General features: G+C 41.6%; 1 protein-coding gene across 7 annotated transcripts in view; it reads left to right on the top strand.

The window, feature by feature from the left end:
• The first annotated feature begins 321 nt into the window (after nucleotides 1-321).
• LOC148658793 (calcium-independent phospholipase A2-gamma-like) overlaps nucleotides 322-21,609 on the top strand; it is a 54,932-nt gene continuing 33,644 nt past the window's right edge. For 6 of the 7 annotated variants that reach the window (XR_015940179.1, XR_015940180.1, XR_015940183.1 and 3 more), the window contains exon 1: nucleotides 322-896. The gene's annotated coding sequence lies outside the window, so the exon portion shown is untranslated. The remainder of the gene's footprint in view (nucleotides 897-21,609) is intronic. The other variant, XM_088640424.1, reaches the window with a different exon arrangement.

Here is a 21,609-nt window from a genome sequence, read left to right as displayed (position 1 = left end):
GATTGACGCGATCGATAAAATACAAAAGGCTGTTTATATCTTCAGCAGTCAACTGGCCCATTGTTCTGATGTTCTCCTGTCATGAATAAACTAATCGACAAACAGCACGAATGCTTTTTGCAAAACAAAGTGCAGGCAGGAACTTATCTTGTATTATTACATTTTTAAATTTAGTAATATATTTAATGAGGCATGAGCAGCTTGACAATTGTGATGCACTGATGCTGTAATTCAACTGCAGCAATGAGAAAATTGTAATTTATTTAAGGAGACTGTATTTATGAGGGACTGGCTTGTCAGAGGAGGGATAATACTTTTCAACAGAGAATCTGATTTTCTTTTGCTCTTAAAACATTAACAATGTGTGTATACAGTTTTTCCCCCAATTGCCAAACATTGTGCAATAAGGATTTAAAGCTCTTTGCCCGTGGGATATCTAATGCAACCAGTCAGATGAGAAAGCTACAGGTGAAGTAAATGTAAGAAGATGAGATAAGTATCTGCAGAACTGAGACCCTTTCGTGAATGACCGAAGGAGTAGTTTTTGTTGTCCGAGGAAACTGAAGTGTGAACCACCTTTTGTTTGGGGCAAGTCGCATTCCGTCTCACCCCAGCCCTAACTCTCAATCACTACAATCACCACATTGCATTCTGTGCTCTCTGGGACTCTTTTAACAATGTGGGGTTCAAAGCAATGAGAAAAAACAACCGCAGCTTTTGTGTTTGTGCAGCGGTGGAAACAATCCTGGAGGGAGGCAGTAACGGAAGAAGTGCAGACCTGCAGAAGCTGAGAAGAAGACGGGGCTTTCCTTCCAGTCCTCCTGCAGTTCCTGCCCGCCACACGACCTGGGGATGAACCGATGTGAACTATTCAGCTGCTTAGTGAAAAGAGACAGGTGAGGGGGAGTGAATGAGTTTGCACACGAATATTGAACACCCCTCGAAATTCTGCCTTGTTTGTGAATGAACCCAGGCAGCCAGGGATAAACAGATCAAGCCTGGAAGGGCAGCACAGAGTCAGGGAACCCAGCTGTCTGGGACATGTCCAGAGACAGTGGGACATCCTGTTCATATAACTGCTGTCAAGCTTTGGACAGATGTTTTGGTTTTACACTGTGCCATGGAAATGAGTAGAAAAGTCCTTCAAATCTGTTTGTCTCTTCACTATTTGTAGGCATGATAAACTGTTCCCGGGGCAACGTGAAATGTTTGATTTACACTTGAGAGCTTGAAAGATTGTCCTACACTGACAGGCTTACCTTTTTAGTCTCGACCTGATAGGACTGTGTGGGGACCTGATTCAGGTATTCAGAAACCTCCAGGGCATTAATTCTGTTAACCCCCTGGATTTTCCAGAGGCATGTCTTTACACAAAGTTTTTGTGGGCTGGAGGAGATTGTAGGATCTATTAGCTACTTACTACCCAATGGGCTAGATAAGCTGAAAGACTCTCATTTCTCACTGGTCAGTTCAAGTTCAAGTACTGTTTCTATCGAGCATGTTTCTGTGATCTCTCTCTTTGAGGCACTTCCAGGTCAACTACGTTGCCACAGGTCTCAGTAAGTGAAGTGTTAAGGCATTTCCTGAAAGCTTTTGAATTTTTGCACGTGGTATGAAAAAAAGAGAAAATCTGGAGCTCAGGTATCAACTCTAAGTAGGTTCTTGCTGGTGTAAGTACGTCAGTGGTGCTTGACGTAGCAGGAGAAAAAAAGGGAAATGTTTCAAGAGATTATGCATGTCTGTACAACGCAGATGTGGCCATGGCCAGAATTGAGGTGGATGCAAACAGCAGCAGGAATGACTGGCGAAATCTGCAGACAAGTTTGGAAAACCGCAGGAACATTTAGCAGATCAAAGCAGGGGAGACAGGGAGAGCCAGGAGTCAGGGACAGAGGCAGGTGTTTGCAGGACAGAGGGAGCGACCTGACATGCTGTTTAGTATTCGGACTGTAACTATGTCAGCCTGGTGAAGGCAGGTTTGTAGAGAGTCAACACACGCATGTGTGACACATCAGGGAGTGCAAACACAAAGAAGTTACATCTTGGAATCGCAGCTGGAGCAGTAGTGTAGTGGCACACAAGCAAAAGTAAAGGAATCTTACTAGTTGTGGGTCAGACCCCAGCAGGTCCTGTTGTGGAAGTAGTGTCTCCTACAGTGGCTCAACAGTGATTTGACAAATGCAGTGCACTGCATGGGATAAAAGCACATTCATAAATTATTTCCTTTTGAGCCACATGCATAAGTTATTAGTTATATTTCGATGCAAAGCAAATGAACATGCACTCATTTCATTTTCAGAATTTCTCTGGCAATATTTCAGTTCTGTTCTGTGTTACCACATAGCATCAAAGGCTAATGTTCACCTGCAGTAGAGCTGGTTTTCTCATTAAGTACTGTCAAAGAAGGTTGGGTAAATATGACTCCTAAGACCTTTCTCTGCTTTCATTCTTATGTTTGTTCAGAGACAGAATTTACTGTTCAGAATGGCTATCAGCAGTCTTTATCCATTCCTCTTGTAACATGTATTAATATTATTAGAAACCTTTTCTTAAGTACAGTAATATATTCCTAAACTTTTCAGCATATTGTTCGCGCATAGAACTGATTCCATATGTGAGAATACCTCACATTGTGTCATATGCAATTCACCCCTTTAATCACTACTTTGACACAATGCCAAACTACTGTTTGTCTAACATGTGACACCATCTTCATTAAGTATCATTATTCCTTTATTATGTAGCTTGATTTTGTTCAGGAGTTCCTTTCCAGTTTAGTCAGGATTCTTTTTTGTGTGAAGATTTAAAGGAACTGCAGTCTTGGGAAGATTTCCAAAGTGGCTCAATGGGTACAGGGCCTCACTTGAGAGAGGGCTGAGTTTGGGTTCTGTCACTTGCTGAGTATGACATGGGTTCTCCAAGAGCACAATTAGTTGAGTACATCGTCAAGGGTAGCGAGGGAAATGTTATCCAGGGCAAAACCTTTGCTTGCAGATCCCTGCAATCTCCTCCAGGTGGCCTTCCATATAGAGCTGTGTTGCCCGTGATTTGTTAAGAGATGAGTAGTTCGAAGGTTGGCGAGTCAGAAGACTCTCTATGCACTTCCTCACTCTCGTTTATCCACACATCTTGCCAAGATGTGCAGAGTTTGGAATGCCATACCATAAGCATGCTTTGCCAATAATAAGGGAACTGGAGCACAATAGACTGTGGATAAGGAAGAGCAGCACTCTGGAAGAGTCTGGGAAAGCCCCGCAGGTGGGCAGACAGCTTTCACAGCTCTTCTCCTTGTGTAGGTCAATGTGAGCTTTTTTTTGTTAGCCAATTCTGGAAAATCTTTTTAAATTGCAAAGCTGCCAAATGCTCACTGGTACTTAATTGACTAATTAGAAGTTAAACAAAGGTAAGTGTAATCTAAGCATTAAAAATAATTATGGACAACAACAATAACCCCAAAAAACAAATTAGCCCAACAACTCTGAAAAGAGAAGAAATACCGTGTGTGTTTTCAGGATCACTAGAAGAGGTAATTATAGACATGAAGGACCTTATTTTTAGACTTGCCTTTCCTGTGTTTTTATTAGTTTTCTTTGAAATAAGCAGTTGTTCAGAGCTGTTTACTTTCCCATGTCATTGGATACCTCGGTTAACTCCAAAAGTGGCTGTGAATTACAGACTGAGAAATAGTCATAGGCATCAGGTTTTCTGTCCTTTTCCAGGGCAGGTGGTTTTTTAGATTTCTTCCACTGGCTCCACTCTCCACCATCCCTGTCCCATATGGAAAATCACCAAAGTAGCAGCAGAAATCGAAGGGTGATATATTCTTCTTTCTCTTTAATATACCCTGAAAACTATAAAGCAATTGCATAAAAAGCAACAAACAATATACGTGTTTACACTGTAGATGCACTATATCTGAGATGCATTATATATACAGCTCCAATTTATTTTTCCAATAGGTATAAGCACATGCATTTCAGTATTATGATTGTCATCAGAGCTGACTGTTCACCAAAAAAAGTGTTAAGATGCCAGAATGAAATGTTATTGGGATATGAAAATAAGGTTGAAATAGAAATTGCCCATTTTTTTTTTATTTCTGGAAACTTTGCTGCACAGCTGGGGTAGGCGGTGATATAAAATAGAGGGAGATGACTTCTCCATCTCCTCTGAGCCTCCTGATGAGTTCACAATTTTGAGAATATTGCTGTCTCCCAGCTCCATGATAGTGTTAACAATAAAGCCACAGATCACAGCTAAAGAGCTTAGAGCTATTTAAGATGTGTACCAGGGAAACACAGAAGTAGTGGACAGGGTTTAAGATGGCATGGTTCAAAACGTTTGACCTGAGATCCCGAAAAGGATTGAAACATCTTTAAATTCCTCCATCCTTCGCATCTCTGCAAAGCAGTACTTACAAAATTGTTTTCAGGTAGTTTATCTTTTCACTTATTTATCCTTTTCAGATCATAAGAGAGAAAAAAGTGGAGAGTGAGAACCTGCTGCCATGGCGACAGGCCTAGCAGTATCTAATAGCAACGGGTTGCTAGGGCGCCAGTTTGGTATCAGAGGAAGATGGAGTAGGAGTGTTATGTGTGTGCAAGTCAGCAAATCAAGGGGGAAAAAAGTTGCTTTGCAAGACATTTCCAACAAAAGCATTTTTACACTCAACTTGGTTCATTTGTGGGAGGGTGTGTCTACTCTTGAAACTCTCAGGTGTTTTTTCTCAAAGCTCTTGAACTCTATTCTGTCCTCCTCCTCCCTGATTCCTGTATCTCTGTATCCTCCTACTTGTCCCTGAGCTTTAACGATTTCACTGCGTTACTTCTTACAGCACCGCTTCCCTCCTCTTGTCTATATGAGTGATCAGCACAGTGAGGCAGTGCATTTTTTTCAGCTGGATAAGATCAATAAGTCACTAGCATCCACATGGGCTGAATAGTGTCCATGTCGCATGCGTCACCTGTTTATCAAGGCTGCTCTGTTTAATGTAGTAGGACTCTGTATATGAAAATGATGCCGTTTGTAAACATGAGGTCTGTTGAAACTGTTGAAGAACTCCATTTACAGAATAACTATATAGACACTGCAGTGCAACAGTCTTTTACATCGCAGACGCAATCAGGAGTTACAATATAAGTACTTGAAGTCTCCACTATTTTTTTCTTCCGCTGTACCAGTTTTGAATGTTATTAATATGGCTTCGTTTGGGTGAAAAGAAAACAAGCTTGTCATTTAGTAATGTTTAATTCACGTTGATCACGATCTTCAAAAACATGATCAAGTGTCATAGCAGCTAATCTAGTGTAGCAGTTTTATGATTGTCAGGCCTCATCATTAACATCATCCTTTCCTCTCTACACATCCAGGCTACTTTTTATGCTACAAAATGCAGATCTATCAGGAGTAGGTGTGAGCTTCAAACAAAACATAACATTTTTGTAGAAGATATTAAGATGTGTACCATCAAATTGTGTTTATGCATAAGCAATAAGTAAAGACAAACACTGAGTAACAGAGTGTGCAACAATGCAGATAATTTAAGACATTCACAAACTGTTAACTTGTCATTTCATATATATATATATGTACTGTATTTAGGCTTCCTTAAAGAGTTCAAATTGGTCTCTGACAAAGAGTAAGAGAGTTTCTGTCAAAAGTCAGACCTTCGTGCTAATGATGTGAAATGACAGCAGGATCACTTTTTTTAAAGAAAAGAAAAAGAACAAACACATTAAGAGACTTCACATTTCTGTCCCACTTCTTCCTCTTCAACAGGAGAGCTTGAAAGTGGCTTACAAAAAAAAACCTTGAATAACGAGATAATTACACAGCCATCAATCAGTGCCTCAGATGGATCCTCTAATTTCCATTCGCCTAAATACATGGGAATCTTACAAAAAGCGCAGAACATCATACAAGAGGACATTTAAACACCATTAATTAAGTGCCACTGAAGGTCGTTAAATTTGGCAGGCCACTTCCTGCTTCCTTTTGTTTGCTACTACCAGTTCCCAGAATGCACAGAGGGAGCCGGGAGCGGATTACGACCAGCAGGCCGTTGAAGGCAAAAATGGAAACAAAACCCCCCCAAGATAAACAAATGCGAACGCCGTGTTTTTAAATAAAGCCGTAAGCAGTCAGATTGGCGGCTGAGCTGCCATGTGGGACCCTTGAGGGATTCTCAGGATTTGGGCAGAAACGTAATCTGGAAGCAAAACACAGACAGAAGGCAAATCTTGTGAAGATTGTGAAACCGCGTAGGTTTTCTCTAGGGGGCTGCGGACGAGGTCAGTGAGCGGTTTTTAAAATGCTCCCCCATGTGAGCGCGCATGCGTGCGTGCCTATGTCGGTGTGTAAAAGCATGAACGCGAGTGTGTGTGCCCCAAGGAGAACAGGCGTATCCTCCCTGGTACTCATTATCTGTCAGGTCAGTCTCTGGGACTCTGTGACCCTGTACTGGACTACTGTACGTGGATGGATAGATTGTAAAACACAGCAGGTGTTGGTTTGCCCAACCTCTAGCCTTGTGGGCTGTGAGCCGAGCCAGCCTCTTAAATGATAAACAGTGTAACTGAAGAGTGAGGCTGAATTGCTCAGCTGGGATGACGTAATACATCTCCATAGGTCTTACATAGGACACCAGGAGAGCCTGCTGGATTACGATACTTGAGCTCCAGGATTGGGGTCCTCTGATTTATGTGATTCAAAGTTATGGTGTTGGGGGGCTTCCCTAGTCGTGTGGAGATTTTGCAAGAAAAGCCACACTAGCACCAAAGAACTAAAACATTTTGAGACCCTGAACAGTGTGTTTCGGGTTAAACAGTACATTTCATGCTGTACCATATACTGCAGTTTACAGCACTAAGCTTTAGGAATGACAATTACAGTAAAATCCCAGGCTGCCTTGGAAAGCAGTGAAAGCTGAATTTAATCAAAAGCCCAATTTAATCAAAAGACATTGACGTAGGTAACTCATACCAAGATGTGCGGTCCTAGCAAACACGATCATCCTGATAATGCGTATTAAACCGAAAGGCATAACTTTTTTCATTAAGTTAGTCACTATACTGTACATGAGACACCCTCCACAGTCTACTGGCTTGAAATACATTTTTGGCAAGAGAGTGCTCTTCTTATTTATTGTGCGAGCAGAAATGAATACTGGCCTTTTTAGATACAGAGGACTTGAGTGGGGTGAGGAGATAGAAGATGAGCTATGGAAATCTTATATACAGTATCTGCAGGCAGCACTTTTCTTAGCTAATTTATCTCTCTTTTGTGGGGTTTTATTCAAAGAGCCATCAGGGATTTTATAGACAGAAAACAGCATTGTTGCTGACCGGTTTTGTAACATCAATTAATAATGTTCTGCTGTTGTGGTTATGCACATCGGAAGCAGAGCTCAGAGCACAGTGATGTGTTTGATGTGATTGTAAGGGTTCTAGTGCTTGCATAGAATACTGTATATTACTCCTAATTCACTTTTACACACAAACAATTCTGAAACCAGTTTAAGATCTGCACAACAGATGAACCAATTTGCTTTCTTTGCTGATCAGTTCCTGTTCTCCCAACAGTCAGACAGCCTTTCTCCATGCTTGACTGTTAGTAAAATCCTTGCAGAACTAATGCTTTGATTGCACACATGGTTTGACATGCAGATCGAGGTCTTTGATGTCGTGTATCAACTGCACTGCATTACTGTGTGGTGGTAAAGGCTGGTTAATTCTACATATGGGGAATCTGACAAGCAGGCAGGAGTTATAGGGGCTTCTTGTTTTAAAAAGGCCACTCCACTTGTCTTACCTAGAAAACATCCGTGTAGCTTGTAGGAAAGCCGAAAAGTAAAAACTTTGAAGTAAAAACACAATGCTCCCATCAGGAGTGATCCCATGTATCTGGGTTTACCTCAGACCTTCCACCCCAGTGGGAAGTGAGAAATACTTCTTCTGCCTGACACTGAGTGAGTCATGTGAATGAAGTAAACAGAAGTCCTCTGGGATGGAAACAAGACCAGTATTCCTGGCCAGCTCCTGAGCAAGCAGACCAATTCCATTCAAAATGATCAGCTATCTGAAATAGTTGGCAAAACATTTAGGGTTGTGGACAGACCAGACTGGTTACCTCTGGATTAAACCTCCTAGTGCAGAGACTTGTTTATTTTACAACCTCGCTTCTCGGCAGCTTACCCCCGCATAAAATCACCATTGCCTGTTCTGGGCTTGGAGCTTTTCTGTGAAAAGAGGTCTATTGTGTTTCGGAGAGGAAAGTCACCCCTTCAAGGCCTTTGCTGAGGGCTATTAATTAAACGCAGGGTCTTAAAAATGACAGGACTGCGTCCTCCTAGGAAACTCATTTCCCTTGTGTTTTGATTTCAGTAGAGCCTTTCTTCAGCATCAAAAGCAGGCTCCTCGGGTGCCTCTTGCTAATATGGATTCAGCCAGCATTGCTGGGCACTGCCTGGGACTGGGCAGGCTTCCAAAGCAAGCCGACATCTAATAACAGGAAATCTGGCCAAACTCCTTGCAAAGCAGGTGAATGGCAAAGCTAATGTGTGATTCCCCCCCAAACATTAATGGTATCACTGGAGTGCTTGCCATAGTTCCTCACCCCCACAGAGCTGCCAGCACCTGTCCCCCAGTAAAACTACTGGTCTTCAGCCCTGTGGGAGCTTCACATTAATGCTGATTGCAACAGACGCAAAAGTGTTTGTTATCAGATCGTGGGTGGACATGAGAAAGCATTTCACAGGTATCTTTGGGACCCTTTTAGAATATGTATATTTATTACTGTTCTTCAAAACACATGTATAAATAACAGGTTTTTACAAAGAAGCTAAAATAGGTGCTATATGCTCATGCATTTTTTATTTGCTTGGGATCAGAGTGTTTGAGCACTGGGCAAGCTGCAGCTTGTTAAGAACAGGTTTGTATACTCCTGTACTGCATTGTACTCATCAAGCCTGGAAGAGGCAGAACCTCACGCTTCTTTTCCACATCAGACTGGGAAGGATGAGTATGGATATGTGCAATGTTCCGAAAGATGAAAGAAGAGATTGTTTTGTCAGTTCCTTCTCATTGTTGCCCTTTTTTCTGTGGCTTCTGCAAGTCCTTCCTTTTCCACTCGGCTGCCCCAACACATGATTTCCAGCTTCAGCCTCTCAGCATGATTCCACTTTCGTTCGATGATAATGGGCTGTGTCCCATGTAGAAGCCGTCCATTTTCTCTAACTACTGCCACTTCAGCCACTTAAACCTGCCATTTGAAACCCAATGACCACTCAAATCACAGGGGAATGTGGGCTTCTTGTTACCAGTCTCCTTTGTAGGAAGCACAAAATGCCAAAGAAGGTGACTTAGCCAACATTTCCAATTGTGGAAATGGACGTTTTCCCTCTGGGTACACAGGTAAATGGTAGTGAAATACTGTGGGAGTGAGTTTTATGGACCCATAAAAGTTTATGTTGCTGAACACTGGAAGTGAATAGGTTAGCTTTTCATTTACTGCTAACATTTTTTTTGCTGCCCTTTTTTTACGAGGTTCGAAGGTGGTACTTTTGATAGGCATTTATTACTGAGTTATTACTGAGTTTTACTGTTGTTGCAGGTAAAAACAGGCTTTTGAAGACTGGGAGAGGAAAGAAAGGCTGTATGTCCTAATCTCACTTTGCCTTTTTTAAAACTCTTTAGTGGATTTTGGGGTGATAGCTCCTCTTTACACACAAACTTAACCCTCACCCTGATAATAAGCAAAGGCTAAGCAATCAGTGAATCACTAGGCTGAAAAGACCAGCCCCAGACCCAAGCCACAGTGGTAGGATTATAGTGCTCTTGACTACCTAGAGCAGTGACATCACAGGACCTCAATCATTAGGCACTGTGAGCTCTGCCTGACTGTGACCTTAATACCACACAAGAGAGATATTCCTGCTCTTGAATCAGACCAGAGAAAAGCATCCATATATACTGTAAATGTGGGAGGCTTCAATGAGTGTCTTACACTGACAGGCTGAAAGAACTGAGCCTTTTTAGTCTCGAACAGAGATGACAACATGGGTGCCTTTTTCAAAGCAGTCAAAATCATCGAAAGTATCAACAAAGTCCACCCAGCTGAGTTCCTCAGAGCCAACAGTGACATATGATCCAGAGGGCTTAAGTGAAAACTCCATGGGATTATATTTAAAACCAAAAACCGAGGAAACCTTTTTATGCAAATGATTGGGGGAGTCTGGACCAAGACACCCAGCCACATTGTTTAAGCCTGACTTCTTTCAAGAAATTGTTGGTTGAGATTCTGAAATGATTCAGCAACTAACTACCTATGTGAGCCCAGTGTCCTCTCATCTGTTTCCTTTCTTATGGTTTGATCAACCTTAATTACTTAAATATTTGGATAAGGTGGTAGCTAGATCTTAATCAGATGCTGATTAAAAAATGCCTGGAAGACCTACAGGAATTTGACCCTCAAGCTTGACATCCCTGGCTGCAGTGCTTTAGAAATGGACTGATCAGTGGGCTCCCTCTGGGAGTGGGGGACCTGCCGATCTCACTGGGACATCTGAAGAGCTTGAGGCAGGGTGCCAAAGCACTGTGGAGAAAGGTGTCAGTTTCTGAAAAATCTAAAAATACATACTGTAATACATAGTCCTCTTCTAGATTTATATGCTGCATTTTAAGTGAAAATAGTATTTATTATAGTATTTTAATAATACCAATTAAAAAAATGTCTTGATCTCAGTGCTTTATACTGTTTCTTCATGCATAGCGTGACAGTTCTTGTGATACCTAAGTATTTTGGAAACAGTAGATTTTTTTCTGCAGTGCAACAAGATTTTGTTTATTTTGTGAGATGAAATATATTACTTCTTGCGTAGGCGCTGTGTAACCTTGCTTATACTGTTTTACTGGAGGTGGAGTGTAAGAAGTTCAGAACAATGCAATTCTGCTCCTGTTTGAAACATTGGCTCTGGTTTGTCTACTGAGCTTCTATTAAAGCCTTTTCTATATTTAAGTTCTCAGAATTCTACCAGAAGGTCAGAAGAGAAGAAATGCAATTATTTAAAAAAACTGCAACTGTTAATTTATTTCCAATTCTAGCCATTTTATCCGTTTAAGCTGTTACCGACAGCACATTTCTTTAATCTTGTCATTTCGTGGGCTTGTTGAAGCTCTGAGATAATTTCTGCATTTGTACCAGAAAGATCATATTTATGATATCGCTTCAGGCAGTATTCTATATTGCACAAAGATATGATTATATATTAATGCAAGCATACAATAAGTAAAAAATGAACACAAGGTTCATATATGAATATAATAATAAAACAAAGAAGAAGTTACTGTTTTATAGAGTGCCTTTGAAGGAATCATCTAAGAGTGTTTTGCAATACATAAAAAAAGAACATTACACAAAATAAAATTAAAGATGATTATAAAACCAAGGAAAGCAGATACAGAAATAAAAAAATTGATTGAGCAGTAATTCTCATTTTCAAATACAGTGGGAAGCTCCGTTTTTACAGTAGGGTGCTTTACTGCAACAATCGGAGCAAAGCCCCTCTCTCAGGGGTTTAACAGCAGTGACCCTTCTGAGATTCAAATCCACAGCTCCATGCTCACTCATGAAATATGCAATGCTTTTTCAAGCAATATCGACAGTATTTCAAACAATACTTTGGGCAGCTGGAATTTAGGTTAAAGTAATTCTCAAGCTGCAGTGCTAAACACAGAATACTAATCTCTTTCTAAATGTAATGCTAGGTAATTGTGGGTCAACCACAGTCCAGCAGTGCATGCATTTATACAATTTTGTTGACTGCATCTTCCAAAGTAAAGTACTTTGCTTAAGAATACTGTAGCTGTGGTCCACTTTGGGAACTTGAACTCATGAATTAATGTTGATGTGTGTACAGCTCCACGCTGCCCCCTATTGGAATAGAAAGAAACAAAAGAAAGCTACTCCAAAGAAACAGAAACTCAATGGGCAAATGAACTGGGGTTTATTACAAGTGTACTTTCACTGTCTGCTATATAATTATCCGAGCTCCTGACATTCCCTTGCATGTGTGTCTGTGTGTGTTTGTCTAGTGTGTTTTCCTAACGAAATCATGCTGTTTACTTCGGCAATGCAAATCCTTAAGATCCTTTGACTCCTCTAGCACATCCTTCAGTGGATAAAGAACAGCCTTGCTTCTCTTCGTTTTAGCCCTCCAGTTAGGTTCTGGAGATGGACTAATTGTACCGTTCTGCAGACCTTGCTGGAGCCACAGGGCTTAGCTTTAGCTGAAACCAATCCCCGAGTAAACGGGAGAGACCATGGGGGCATTAGTGGCTCCTGCTTTCCACTCTTTCTCTCTCAAAATCCTTCACTCCAACTGCCTTTCCACCCCTTGGCCATTCTTCTGTCTGCTGTTCAAACATCAGCCTGGTGAGCAGAATTCTATCCCATGCACCCCTCCTATACCAGGGAGGATGTGGTTGCCTGGATACACAATCATCAACAGAGAGCCACAGAATACAAATTGAAGAGAGCAGAAAAGGGATGGGGGGAGTAGTTGTGGGGGTTAGAAGGATAAACACAAGTAGTCCTATTACCCCTTCATGCTAATGGATATTCCCCTTAGACTGCCCTGCACCCACTCCTCATCAGACCAAAGCAGTAATCCCGTTTACAGGCACAGAGTTGCAGACGTAGCAGGGGAAGGGAGAGTTGCGTTTCGGGCAGCCGTAGCAAGGACACAGGTTAAAAACACTTTGCAGAATACCCCAGGGCAGAATGAACCCTTAGGCACTGCTGGAGGAAGATGAAAAAGGCAAATATGGGCTGCAAAATGTTTTGGTTTTATTCTAAAATCAGAACCACTCTTGTAAGAGGTCAGCTCGGTAAACCTACCTGATAATTTAGCAGTTTCCCCATAATTTTCCCAGGTGTATGGCCTGCAGTTTTCTCTCCCATGGTTCGTATCATGCTGTACCACACCTCCCTATTTCTTTTTTTCTTGTACAGTGATTGCTGTATCACATTTTACCATGTGTGTAGCAGAGCGCTCCACTAAGAACAAAAATCAAAAATACTCATTTTAACTGATTGTGAGCCTCTGTGTGGTTTAGTACTGAAATCTTGCTTTGGATTATTACTGGGAAGCAGAAGTAGTATGCCATTAGTGGTGGTGGGCAGCAGTAGCTGTATGAACAATAGCCGAACAAGCAGCAGTATTTCTAGTAGTGTTAGTGGCAGCAGCAGTGTTAGATGTAGAAGTAGAGATAGTAGCAATGTTAATACCAGCAGAAGCAGTAGCGATAGTAATAGCTGCCTATAGTAGCACATACGGGCCAGACAAGTCCCAGAGTAAACTGAGATGCTTGAGAATATCCATCTCGGCACCAGTGCAATGCTGTGAACTGAAATGAAGCGGGGAGGGGACTCTCCAGCCCAGGTCCGCTGACGCCTCCTGTCCTGGTGTTCGCCCACCGCGCTGCCCCCTCCCTGACTCCCTGCTCAGTGTCACATTTGCAGCTGCTTGTTCATTAGCAGCAGGAGGCGTCTGTGGCTGCCGGTGCCCCTCGCGCGGCACTGTCTGTAAATAATGAAAAATCCGGGGGCTGCATTATTCAGGAGGGCTGTTTGTGGCTGATATTATCGCTATAAATAATGCAGGAGCGAATCAGCTCCAATTAAGGTGCAATGAAGCAAGGCCAGGGGCAGGCAGAGAAATGGAGGGGAGCATAACGGCGAATCACTTCCTTCCTCGTTTTCTTTCGCTCATTCTTTCCCCGGGCTAATCGATAGAGCCTCATGCTACATTGCCTCGCAATCTCACGGTCAGATATGAACTCCAGGTCACAGCCAATAGGCTAATGCAGCCAGAACTCGCTCCTTGCATCTTATTGCTGCTTCACCTGTAAATATATGTGTATATTTTGGTTTTGGTACTTGGAGATATCCTGAAGGAGAGGGGATTGGTGCCAGTGGAATCCCAGGACAGCGTTATCATCTTTAGATATTTCCATGGATTCCTCTCCTCCGGGCAGTTCCACCACTTTGCCAGTCACATCAGACTGCCTGCGTTTGAGATGGCTGCACCTTTTTTGGCAACAGTAGGGGAGATTTGTTTTAGCCCCCAAGCCTTTCCAGATCTGGCAGTGAGGTGAAGTTGCTTGCGTGTCCTGTACTTCCAAAGAGCCATAAGAGGAAACAGGAATAAAGGTGACGAGAAACTTTCTTCTCTTTTATTGGCTTTTCCTTGAAGCACTTGTCATGCAGATCAGGATTCAGCCTAGACCTTCAAGCGTTTTCTGCTCTTATCACATGTGCAGATTATTCTGCGCTTAAAAATGCCTTTTGAAGAATTTTAGAACGTTTATACAATGTATGAAGGTTAGGGATTCAACCTGTAGTTCTTATTTCCTTCAGTGCAGGTAGTGTACTTGTGTATTTGACCTGAGGTTCTCATGTTGCCATTTACTGAAGCCTTTGACAGCATGGTACAGTATATTGCAGCTTGTCTCAGACACCTAAAATACGTAAAATATTGAGCCTTATGTTTTCAATCCTAATGGCACTTTCTCATAACTTGTACTTCAGACCTTAAGAGAAAAAAGACTCTTTTGTAGAATATTTGCCAAAAAGATAAATTTAGAGTGATTTGAATCTTAAAGCTCTATTTACCTGGGCTGTTTGATGTGGAGTGAGTTGTATCACCGTCAGTAAGCGAGACATAGCTGTTTGGATTTTATTTTTTGCTGTTATCTTCCTGTAGAGTAGAGTCAGTTAGCTTTTGACAAATCCATGTGTGGGTGTTTATTTGTGTATGTACACACAACCAGATTAGAAAGCAATTTCCTTTTCTGTGTCTGTAATAATTGAGAGAGCTCCTGCACACATCACATGATTCTAGTTTTGGTATCACCAATGCATTATCTGTAAATGCTTTCATGTGCAACAAAAACTCATTTATCTGTGCAATCAGGGACTATGGGATTATTGTCTGCTGTAGTTGTGTTGTGGGTTGAGGGAGTCTGCAACAAGCTGCCCAGCCATGTTTCCAAAGTCAATTCCTTGGCTTCTTTCAAGAAACAGCTGAGTGAGATCCTCAGAAAGCAACCAAACTTAGTGACTAGCCACCAAACAGGACTGAGGGGCCGAATGAGCACCTCTCGTTTGTAAGTATTTTTGTTTCCATTATGTTTTCCTTATGACTAACACATTCTGTTATTTACAGTGTCGCAGGAGTTAAGATTGAAAAGGTGTCTTAAGACAATACTGGGTTAGGTATTAGATGGGTCTAAGGTTAAGGCTAATGTTAATGTTAAGGTTAAGGTTAATGTTCATTAAAATGTAGTTGTTCAGGTGGGTAGCTGAGTCAGCATGCGCAGGCTGCAAAGGAACAAGTAATAGGTTTATTACTTGAAAAGTTTATTATATGAAAAAAAGAAAAGAGAAAACACAACGTGTCACACCTGAAGAAGGCTCCACGGCCGAAACGTTGTGTTTTCTCTTTTCTTTTTTCCAGCATGGAATAAACCTATTACATGTTCATTAAAATGTTAAGTATAGTGTTAAGAATGCAGTATGTGGGGTAACGAGCAGCAGTGATATTTACTCTGTGAAAACACTGCCTTTAAAGGAAGGATTTGAAGCCCATACAGAACTTTACTTCCCAGTCACAACAACTCACATAATCTAGTGCTCTCATTTGCATCTCTTGCATAAGTGCATTCATGACAATAAATCACCTAGCTCTGCTACCCTTGGAACTGTTCTTGACTTTACTGCACCCCCAAGACCCCCCTCCCTGCAGACTGTTTCCATCCTCCACCCCCGACACCCCGTGTCTCCGTCCCTGAGCCGGTTTTATTTACTATTAATGAAGGTGCCGGCAGCACAGCAAGGGACTTCAGTCTCCCCGGTCTTGCAATTACTGGCATCTTCAGGATCGTCGGACGTCTCAGCATTTTTGTTTTACTTTGTTGCATAAAAAATGATTTGTTTTAATCCTGTTTGTTATTCATTCATGACTGCTGTGCTGGAAAGACTGAGGAGATGAGTGAGAAACAGAAAAGGAATATGCAATGGTTTTCTAAGAGCCATTTTGTTGTTGCTGTTGGACACAAAAGGGTTTGAGTTAATTTTTCAGGTACAATGAGGGATTTGAAATCAAGACAAAAAAATCTGAGGGGTGTGGCCAGTGTTACTGTGCAGCAGGTTGCTAATCTCTATACTTACAGACTCCAAATCTTCACCTCTCCTGCAGTTTACACATGCCATCTGTGTTTAGGGTTAGGATAAGAGTTATGTTGGAGATTGAATAAAGGGCTAAGGACTCTTTTCAAGCAGTTGAATCCACTTTGTGCTTTTCCAGACACTTAAAAAAGTAGTTGGGCTCAGTGGGATGATGTACTGGGTTTGACTCAGGTGCTCATATCTGAGACACCAGTCTAATCCAGGGCCAGACCTCATGTCTACCTCTTGCCTTTTTCCTGCACACTTCTGTTAATGAAACACCCTTTTATTCTTGTGATGACAAAGAGGGAACTGACCTACCGTCTAAAATAGTGTGAAGGGGTCATCCCTAAAGCCCACCAGTATCCTTTTGGAATGCAGACCCCATGTAAAAACATTCCTGTTCGGCCTCACTATGTGCAAAGGTGCAGCAGCTGCAGGATCGTGCACAAGAGGAGACAACAGTAAACTCATCCTCAGACGATACCTTCACACAAGCATGAAGGCAGTATTTCACCCTTGTGTATTAGGCATGCATCCATCCGTCCATCCATTTCCTAACCTGTTTAACCTATACAGGTTTGTGGGAGAGCCAGAGCCTTAAATATATACAGTATATAAAAAGCTTTTTTGTTGCATGTTAAAAATACATACTTTAATGTTTATTTTTTAAGACACCAACAAACATTGTTTTCTTTGATGTGTTTGAAGAGCTTAATAAGAATTTACCAGTTTGTAACTTGAAATTCTTATGTATTGCCACAGATTCTACCACAGAAAACAGATTACTGTCAAGCCACTTTTTCTTTTAATCCTAACTCTGTGTAAGATACATACTGTGTAAAAGTAAAAGTAAAAAGTAAAAGTAAAAGAAAAAGTGGCTTGACAGTAATCTGTTTTCTGTGGTAGAATCTGTGGCAATCAAGCTCGTGTTTTGCTTTAATATACACAGTATGTATCTTACACAGAGTTAGGATTAAAAGAAAAAGTGGCTTGACAGTAATCTGTTTTCTGTGGTAGAATCTGTGGCAATCAAGCTCGTGTTTTGCTTTAATCTGCTGCACACAGTAGGAGGTGCAGTTTACAGACAAGCAGGGTGTGTGCGAGTGTGGGATTGCTGCAGTCTGTTCGGAAAACCAGGGAGCGTGTCACTCATACACTATGTAGGAAAGGATGATCTGTAAAATTGCCTCTCAACCTTGTGCTGGCTTAGAAATCACCTTTCATGGAACGCGTTACACTGGCCACCCTCCCCCATTTCAGAAATGTTATCAAATTAAATAATATTATTCATTTGGGATCATTGCCTTATTGAGTATATACTTTTTATTTTTTGTTTTACAGGAAACATAAAATATATTCTTTTCTTTCTTTCTGAGCCCTGTGACACACGAGGCAAATAGCTCATCCTTCCACATATTGCTGGTCGTGCCCTTCCTTATGATGCCAGCCCTGCCTCACCCTCTGTTACTGCATGGCTTGACCTGGCATACTGTCTGCTCCCATTCTCACCCCATCACGTCAGCCTTCTCTTCTGGAGGATGTTGCTCACCAGTGGTTGCCCTGTCCTCTGTCCTGCTGTGGGATCATCACTTTGGACTTGCCTTCTGATATTCACAATGTGTTGAAGACATCTAGAGTTGAAACCGACTAATTTTGTCCGAATGACTTTTGTAAATGGTACCGTACAGAAGTGTTGGAACCATGATGCCTTAAAACAGCATTTGCAGAGTGTGACATTTCTTGCTGTTTCATAACTTCATTCATCTGTTCACCTGCCTTATCCATCCTGACATTTAGTTCTGTCCACGTATGTGTAGTTGTTCTGGGCATTGCTAATTATAAAAGATTAAAATCAGAACTACTGGTGAGAACTGCAGGCCACCAGTAACTGTCCTGAGAGCAGATCCTGTGTGTGAGAGTATCAATACACACATTAAACTTACTTTGAGAAGCTCTTCTTTGTTCTTAGGGAGCCATTAGAGATTTGCTACCCACCCCTGTTTGGGAATCTGTTCTATAAGATCATTTGCTGACTATTGTCAAGTTTTAATCATGTACCACATCAGACTGACCTGCTGTCCTCTAGACTTGTTCAGCACATTGTATGGTGCTCTGTGTGCCTGTGGGCCATATTGTATGAGACTGAATAGTTAATCATGCACTTCCAAGCGCAGCAGAGAAGCTTAACCCAACATAATTATCAGAAATAAAAGGCTTGATTTGGAGAGAAAAGCAACAACGTGAAGTTTTTGTTCTGTGTGTGTGGCGTAGGAGGCACTTTTATTTAAACAGGAAAGACACTGGTTCTTTCTCTCTGCTCAGACAACAGTCTGAACACTGTACAGAAAGAGGGAGTGTGTTTTTCTTTGCAAACTGCAGTGGCTTTCCTGCAACTTCATTTTGTTGTGCCTATGGGCTGAAATGGTTACAAAACAAGAGGAAGCCCGTTGGGCTGCAGTTGTACCGATGAGCCAATTCAGGTACTTTTTTGACAAATCCGAGGATATTAGCCTCAACAGCAAGGATATTAATTTACATTATTGGCCATCATCATGTTAGTCCCATTATGTTACATGAATTAAGGTCACCAAACTGAGAGCTTTGTGTTGTTTGCACAAAGAAAAGGTGGTCAATGACCAACGCCATTAAAGTGCATTTTACTGGGTGCATGTCTGTCGATAAATTAGTATACTTGTCCAGAACAATGTGGTGTATAGTGGTTATGAAGCCATTCAACTTGTCTTCCATGGCTTATATGCACAAACTAAATGCCAGGTCATCTTTGGAGTTTTGCTGCATTTCACTGTCTGTTGGTGAGGCCCAGAGCAGAGCAGTACACTGCAGGTAAACACCACATCTCTGTTTTTTTCATTTCTCTCTTTTTCTTTCTGATTCATTTGCAGGTAATTCTAAGACTCCCTAACCAGTGCTGAATGCACAGCAGATATGTAGGGAGCAAAGGAGGTGTCTAGGTCAGCTTTCAATGTCTTCAGTAAGATTCTAATTGGACTGCGCACGTCAACATCTCCCGAGTTTGCTCCCTAAGCAAAGATCCTGGCTCTGACCTACACCGGTCTCCCATTCACTCCAGTCTGGGATGCATGCTGCCTCCTTCCCTGCCATCCTATTTCCTGTCTTCCTTGCTATGTTGCTGTATATGGCACCTAGGAAGAGACATTCCTGTACAGAAGGAGCCTTTCGTGACTTGATTAAAGCCTGAGGACCATACATCACACTCTTGCTATTGGCAAAAAGCAACTATGATTTCCCTTGGCAGCCAAGACAGGGAGGCTTAAATAGGGTTTCATTGGCTTGCCATGAAACAGTGACCCCTGTTGGTTGTCTGTGAGCTTATCTGCGAGTGCTGTCAGCAGGGCCCTCACCTCTCCTCCAATCAAAGCTGTCTCTCCTGTGGGTGATGTGGGGATCGTAATGTATAAAATGGTTAATCGAGTCATGGATCCTATAGTGTGCACTGTCGTCTCCCATCCTACCCACTGGATGCTGAACTGAAAGGCTATTATGTGTTGTAAGCTATGAACAGTCACGAATAGTTCCAATACTGACCTAGTGATTTCTCTGATATACGTATGCATGTTTATGTCACATTGCTTTCCATTACCTTTCAGATCTGAAGACTGAGAATTTCTGCATGGGAATAATAACACAAATTCTATAATGATGGTAATGATATTGTTAGAGTTCCCAGAATTTCAAAAACAGTCACAGACTTTATAAAAGCAATAATCCATTAAAATATTAAACATTTTTTGGTTAATTGATGTTTTAGTCTGTAGGTAACAGTTGTGCTCTCAATTATATTTTGATTGAATTTACAGAAAAATATCTGGTAATTATGTTGTTCCTGTGCTTGACAACTTTGGCTGTGAGCAGTTCATATAGGCTTTCACCTCTTTTTTTTTTTAATTTGTGTGGAGAGTAGACATCCCTGAGCCACGCTCACTCCAGGAAACTGTTTTAGAATTACACATTAAAAATCAATTATTCTCTCTATTCGAGTGCTAATTTATTTGCAGTGTAGCGTGTGTCTGTCCCTACGTTAGATGTTTCCTTTGCCTGATCTGAAGGGATTTTTAAGCATGGCCAGATGAAACCTCATGTTAATGGGCTGAGGCACACTGTGGCTGGATGAGCTGAAGAGACTCATCCTCAAGGCGATTTCAATTCCTCTGCTTTTTAAAAGACACATTATGGACAGTGAGCCTTTTATTTTCTGTTGTATTTGAGATATTTGACATAAAAGGTATGTACTGTACGAGTATTATGGCTATCTACGCCACTTAGCAATTTAAAAGGTGCATTACCTTCCTCTCCACAGAGATTGCCCAAAGACAAAAGCATACCCATAGACCAACATAAAACTAGTATAGACCTGCATTTATCCAATATAGGACAGCATACAAATGGTAGGGTCAATCATTGCTGTGTTAGTCTACTATCTATGAACTATAGGTAGATACATACCTGTACTGTATGTACAGTATACTGACCAAACTTTCAGCACTTCTGAAAATACACAGACTTTTCCTTTTACTAATTGTCTGGGCTGACTGTGTAAAAGATTAATGTCTGACAGTAAAAAGAGAATGGGACACGAAAGACAAGTGAAATCAAAAGAGACTCCATAAATACTAATTCCCATAGCCGAAGAGGAAAAAAAACCTCAAGGGGCACTCTGGGTAGTCTCACAGCCCAGTCTCTCTCAGTCATTTCCAGGGACTCCGCTGTGTTGGAAAGTCTTTTCTGTGGGCACCGCTTTCAGTGGCAAAGAGTGGGGAGGATGTCAAGTATCTGGCCCCCTTTGATTGCAGGAATGCCAACTCTAGAGGTTAAAAGCCTCTCTTGCTTCTTATCTTTTCCTGGTTATTACAAATCAATTCTTTCTGTCTTCACACAGCCCTACAGGAGACCTCCCTCTGCCCTGGCTGTCTGCAAGGAAATAAACTGGGTGACACTAAAAACCATCAGTGGTTGGGTTCTTTCTATTCTCCCAGACGGCCAATCTGCCCTCACACAAACATCCAGGTGCTCATGGGAGGAAGGCAGATGCAAACAAAGCTGAGGGTTACTAAAAAGTGCAAAAGACAAAACAAAGAAAAGCACACAGCAGATCAGCGTATGACTCAAATAAACATACGCACATCACTGCCTGTTTTCATTACTTTGTGACAGACACACAGATCATCATTAACATTTGAGGCACGTCACAAGACACACTGCACTTGGTTTATCTATAAGTTAGAACACAAATGATAAATTATTTATCACTGGGAGCTGTGTAAAGTGTACCTGTCTCCAGGTTTGATGCTCATTGGGGTTTTGTAACTTGCGTGCTCAGAATTGTGCATGGGGTGTTCAATG

The sequence above is a fragment of the Lepisosteus platostomus genome, chromosome 7 (genome assembly GCF_059453375.1).
Source record: "Lepisosteus platostomus isolate fLepPlt1 chromosome 7, fLepPlt1.hap1, whole genome shotgun sequence".
Lineage (NCBI taxonomy): Eukaryota > Metazoa > Chordata > Actinopteri > Semionotiformes > Lepisosteidae > Lepisosteus > Lepisosteus platostomus.
Note: the sequence above shows the minus strand (reverse complement) of the source record. Positions and strands in the feature narration are given on the sequence as shown.